This window comes from Drosophila virilis, unplaced genomic scaffold (assembly GCF_030788295.1).
Source record: "Drosophila virilis strain 15010-1051.87 unplaced genomic scaffold, Dvir_AGI_RSII-ME tig00001507, whole genome shotgun sequence".
In the NCBI taxonomy this organism is placed as follows: domain Eukaryota; kingdom Metazoa; phylum Arthropoda; class Insecta; order Diptera; family Drosophilidae; genus Drosophila; species Drosophila virilis.
This window is the reverse complement of record NW_027212839.1, coordinates 582,072-588,601: the sequence shown is the minus strand read 5'-3', so window position 1 is coordinate 588,601 and position 6,530 is coordinate 582,072.

Below are 6,530 nucleotides of genomic sequence, written 5' to 3'. Positions count from 1 at the left end.
ACTGCGATGTGTAATCCCAGGTTGTTTAACTGCGCGCCTGCAGCTCTTTGTTTGGCAAGCTGATATCGCCCGTTACAAAGTCATTGAATTGACTCGTCTTTCATCCAATTATATATCTTTGGAAGGAAGAATACCTGGTGTTGGAGCTTCAAAGCAATTGCCTCACCAAACTTTGTTTTTGTTCTCCATGCGCGTACAATATCGTACATCACATTTTCTTCCATGGTTGTTATACTCAAGAGGGGTTTCGCCCCTTTAAGTACATCAATGTCATGCACTCCACTTGATGGTTAGAATGGTGCGATTGCTTCTACGGCTGCTAGTGCTGCTGTGCTGATGATGCTGATGTTGATTCACCAACTGTCTGGGAGCTTCGAGGAGGGTGGCCACTTGATACAACTTTGAGGATGAAGATGATTCTTACTTAATGAAGTAAGCACTGATTTTATAGCACTGGAAGCACTGATTTTATAGTCCTGCCTTTGAACGCTGGAATTATTTTTCAGGCAATATTTTGAGGAGCAGCATTTTGTTAAGTGGAGTCTTCAACAATTAATTTTCCAAACATCTCGAGCGATTCTTAATGTTGAAATAATATTCTGAGCTGCACTGATTTTATTGGCCTGCCTTTGTATGCTGAAATTGTTTTTGAGGAACAGCATTTTGTTAAGTGGAGTTGTCAATTATTATTTTTCAAACATCTCGAGCGATTCTTAATGTTGAAATATTACTTTGAGCTGCACTGATTTTAAAGGTCTGCCTCTAGTATAATTTCTCTGGATTTATTTTTGAAGTAATATTTTAGTGGAACAGCATTTTGTAAAGTGGGAGTCTTCATTCTTATTTTAGATCGTTATCAATTATTCATTTTTCAAACATATCTAGAGATTCTTATATATCTTGTAACGTTGTTCTGGCACATAGCTTGTGTCAACAAATGTTACGCAGCCACCCTAAACGCAAAATGCAATATGTTGACATTAATCAATTGAAAATGATATTGGAACAAAATTTGGTGGAGTTTCTCCGCGCCTTAGAGAAAATATAATAGTTTTCTGTCAATTTTCAGGTGTGTTATACACCTGTAGCAATAGAGCAATAGCTTGCCGTTGAACAATATACAATTTTGCTCATCCTCCATAACAAGTGCAGTATCTATCATCTGGAGTACGTCTTTTTACTCAAAATATTTTGAGAGCTTCCCTTGATTTATCTGCCTGCACACTGCAGCGTTAATTATTGTGTTAATAAAAACTGTAAACAGAGATGTCCACAGCTATAGCTTTATAGCTATTGAAATGTTGAAGCCGATTATAGTTGTATTTAATTTATTTATTTATTTATTAATTAATGGTCGGCTAAACTGGTGTCTTCCTCATTTTCAATAGATTATACAATAAATAAAAGAATTAAATGCTAAAAGCTTAGTTAAAGAATACAATTTTCTAAGTAGCATCACCGACCGATGCAGGTGTTTTATTTGCCAGTCCGGTCAGCTATGCCCCTTTTCAGAAGGTTGTAAGTAGGAAAAACTGTTCTTAAGTAAAATTAAAAACGAGAAAGAAGGGCTATCTTCGGCACGCCAATGATCTAATACCCTTGCAGACCCAACCTTTTCATAATGCTCATAGTGCTTTGCCCCTATCTAAGAAGTACCGGGGAAATAGTAAATGCCGAGTTTGGTCAAGATATCTTGATAAACAAAATGTTTTTTCATATAACTTAATTTTCGACCGATCATTCCTATGGCAGCTATATGATATAGCGGTCCGATATTAATAGGATTTTGCACATATATGAGGAGTAAAGTAAAACTAATAAATGCCGAGTTTGGTCAAGATATCTAGAAAAACAATATGTTTTTTCATACAAAAACAAAATTTTCGACCGATCGTTATATACATATGTGCCTCGTGCAACAGAAAGAGGGAGTTCTGCAAAGTTTCATTAAGATAGCTTTAAAACTGAGGGACTAGTTCGCATAGAAACAGACAGACGGACAGACGGACATGGCTATATCGACACGGCTGTTGATGCTGATTAAGAATATATATACTTTATGGGGTCGGAGATGTCTCCTTCTATGCGTTACACATTTCACGACAAAGTAGTTTGCTTTATTAATAAAGAAAATACAATAAATAGGAAAAGAAGGTAAGAAGATAGTTAATAAAGTAAAGCAATGTGAGTTAGATAAAGAGTGTTAAGTAGATAGGACAAAGAGAGAAGTAATGGGAAATCACCGACCCGGTAGGGGAACATTTTTTAGCCTGTCCGGCATGCTATGCCCCTACTCATAGCTGGGAATGGTCAGCAATTTCCCGAAGGTATCCTGAAAGCAACGATTTTATTAGGGGTAGAGAAAGTTCGGTAGAGAAAACGTGATGCAAACTATTATAATTTGTACATAGCACGCGATTGTGCATAGCGTAGTCTGTTGTGCACGTAGATAGGAATAAGGGGCGATAATTTCTGGTTGGTCTAGCCGGAACAGAGAATTGAAGGCGCCCTAGCAAAAAAGGAGAATCTATGTCGCCAATGTAGAAGGACAACACCGATAATTGTCCTGCGGTTGGTTAACGGCGGCAGGTTGAAAAGAAGCAATCTGCTGGAGTAGGATGGCAACCGAAGATTAGGGTCCCAATTTAAACCTGTAAGGCAGAACGCAGAAATTGCTTCTGAACAGATTCAATTCAATAGATGTAGGTGCTCCTAGTTTTTTTTTCCGATAATCGATAACTTACTCCGTTTCCAAGCAATCGATAAATAGATCGATATCGATATCCTGTTTTTTGGGCAATTTTGGTAAATAATAAGAGCTAGAGTCACCGAACTTGACATATCGCTTCTAAAATTGAATATATATACATTTGATGTTGGAAGAAGAGGGTTCAGGATATCCCCTAGTCGGGAGCTCCCGACTAGAAACTGTTATTAGTTCATTTATGTGTTTATGGTTTTACTATATTAGCGAAATTTGGTATAAATTTCCTATAGAAACCACATAATCCTAGAAATGATTTAATTTCTTTTGGGGTTTTCGGAATTGGGAATTTGACAATTGCTTGTATTTTGTTGGGATTTGGTTTTATACCCTCAGTTGTGATGATATGACCAAGAAATTCAGTTTCTTTTCTCATAAACTGGCATTTATCCCAATGTAGCTTTAAGTTAGCTTCTCTAAGCTTCTCAAATACTTTTTGTAGCGACAAAATGTATTCCTCCAATGAAGTGGAAAAAATAATAATGTCGTCCAAGTAGACCAGACAATCCCTATAAATTAAATCTTCTAAGAGATTGTTCATACACCGTTGGAACGTTGCAGGTGCATTCTTAAGACCATTGACAAGTTTGTCTAATATTTCATCCATGATCGGGATAGGGTATTTATCATTAATAGTTAATTCATTGAGTTTGCGGTAATCTATGACTAACCGGAACTTTTGCTTTCCAGATGCATCGTTTTTCTTTAGAACGATTATTACTGGTGAGCAGTAAGGGGATTTTGATTTACACATGATATTTTGTTTATCGCTTATTTGTTTATTTACTTCCTCATCGTATATTTGAGGATATTTGTATGGACGCTTGTAAATCGGTTCCTCTTGTTTTGTTTTTGTGTTTAATTGTAGTAGTGAAAGTCAAATTGTCACCTTCATAGTACTGAATATCACGAAATTCATGTAAAACTTTATTATTTTTTTCTTTTTCTTCTGAGTTTAGGTGCTCTAGCCTAAAGTCGTTGTTCTCTATTAATTCGTTATTAATAGCGAAGTTAAATAGTCTGTCCTCTGTTGACCGTTGATCAAGGTACTCTTACGCGGTCATGTCCTCTTCGACCTCTTCGTCATTATATCTAAAACAAAAGTTATATTCTCCTAAGGTTACGGATCCTTGTGAATAGTCTATTTTTGCTTGACATGCTTCAAGGTATTCTCTCCCAATCAGAACATCATAATGCTCTGAGATGTTGTGAATATTGAACTTTTGTTAACTCGGACAAATTTCGCTTGCTCCTAATCGTATGCTTTGTTTTAATTCAATAACACCATTTATGGTATGAACCTTTATGTTTCGTTGTAAACTAGGAAATTTAATCGGTTTGTTTTCATTAGATTTATGGTTGAACCTGTGTCAATGACACATTTTAGACCTTCGTCATTCATAATCAATTTTATGAATGGTTTTCTTCTGTTTGTTGGATGTGTCCATTTTCATCTGTCCACTGACATTTAGTCGGAGGGTTTGGCGCATTCAAGCGTGACTGGGACTCTTTTTGTGAGTTTAAGGGATTTTGGGATCTACCTTGACTTAATTTCTGTTGAAACTTGTGGTGAGCTTTCTGATTGTCATCGGAATTATTGTGCTGTTTATTTTGTACGTGATAATTCTGATTCGTGTTGGAATAGCCACTTGAACTGGTGCTTGGGTTACCATTTTGCTGATAATTTGTCATGTTCCTACGATTGTTATTTTGATTTCCCTAAACATTATTATTTTCAGGTTTTTCAGTAACGCTATTTTCATATAAATATATTTGAATTTATTATTTTCACTAAACGGCTACTTTTGTTGAGTACATTCAGATTTGCTTCCCGAATATGAACTGATTTATCTAACTGTTGCGGTCGCTTAGCAAACTTCGCTTTGAGAGAGTTTGAGTCAAAATTGAGTGAAGTTTGACCTGCGTCAGCAATTATGCGTGGGATAGTGCTCTGATGGGAACATTGACAGTGGCGTGATATTTAGGGTGAATTGTTTATGTCTACCATCTTGACCAATGTCGATGTTATCACCAGGCTCTTTGTTTACAATATTAGAAATGCTTATACTTGTGCTTATGCTTATGTGCTGTTATGTTAAAGGGTGGGTGCGACTATGGATATGTCACTCCCCCAACCATTAGAAAAGTGCCTGTCCTCAGGTGTTTAAGTTTGGATATAGTGTAACATTTTCTTCTTTTACAATTGGTGTGTCTCCTATTATTGCAGGTGTTTCTTATACTTTGGGTTTTTTATATTTTATAATTAATTTCTTAGGTATGGTTTTGAACGTATATGTCAAATACAGTGTTAAACTTATTAATATGATTACAAATATGGTTATTGTAATTATCTGGAATACATTGTAAAATTTTGTATGTTCATTTATAATTTGTTTCGTTTGTACAAACGAAAGTGGTTCTAATTTTATAACATCATTGCTTACGTAAATGCTTTGAATATAATCTAACATATTGTTTGAAATTGAAATTTCATTAATTTGCAGTGAACAATCAAAGATTTTTATTATATTGTTTCCTTCTATTTTTATTTCGTTATTTATACAATTATGATTTAACATAGTTTTTGGTAATTTCGAAGTTAAAATTATATTTGGTTTTCCGTAGTTGATTTGAAATTTTTGCAAAATTTTAGTATAACTACATTCCGATGTTATTTGGTTTAAAATTCCTGTCAAACATTCATTATTAATTAATTTTTTTGTTTCTTTGCTATAAACTTTTTTGTCTTGGGTAAAATATTTTTCATGAGCTATTTCTGTCAAAATGTTATTATTATCATCCGGGTATGGAATTTTTTCGAATACCGGGCTTTTTATTGTTTCTCGAGGAATATGAGATATTATCAGTTTTTCGTTTGTATCTGATTTAAACCAAGTAGAAGTTTTTGTATTCAACAATTTCGCAGAATTAACATGCAACAAATAGTCATGTTTTAGTAATTTTGGGTTAAAAATGCCTAATCTTGTGAGATGCATTCCCATCTCAATGTCTTCTATATATTCTGTAGTGTTGTAAGTTAAATATGAGGATATCTAATTTCTTTCCTTTTTGTTTCTCTTTATCTAGTTGCTTCATGATTTCTATTCCTTTGTTTATAACTTCTATTATGTGATTTAATTCGTTAACCTGAACGCTGTTTTCTGCTAAGTGGCTTATTTTTTGTTCAATTTCTGTTTTGTCTTCTTGATCTAATGTTCCAAATAAGTATTTTTATACTGTTCCTACTATGTTAACTAAACCTCTTTTGCTCGGTCGAAAATTAAGTTTTTGTATGAAAAAAGGTTTTGTTTTTCAAGATATCTTGACCAAACTCACCATTTATTAGTTTTAGCTTACTCTTCATATATGACATTATTAGTTTTAGGTTTTTCAGTAACGCTAATTTCATATAATCCCTTTCTTTGAGCTACTTGCTTTAGTTTTTGTGTCGACGTAATGTCGTATCTGGCTAACATCATGAAAAGCCTATCTGGTAATTTTTTTGTAATAACATCTTTGATTGTGTTATTCATAGCATTTCTATAAAGTGTCGTATTGCTAGGTATATTTTCTAATGCTATCTTATTTAATATAACAAAAGATTTATTTTCGAGATCCTCGACGAACTTACGGACGTTTCCTTGGTAATTCGTGTTGTATAAGCGTCGAAGGAGTTCTTCAAATGGTATCTGCACTTTGTATTCTTCAATCAATGCGTTTCTCAGCTCCTGCCAAGTGTTGGCTGCTGTCCTTTGTGAAATTCTCT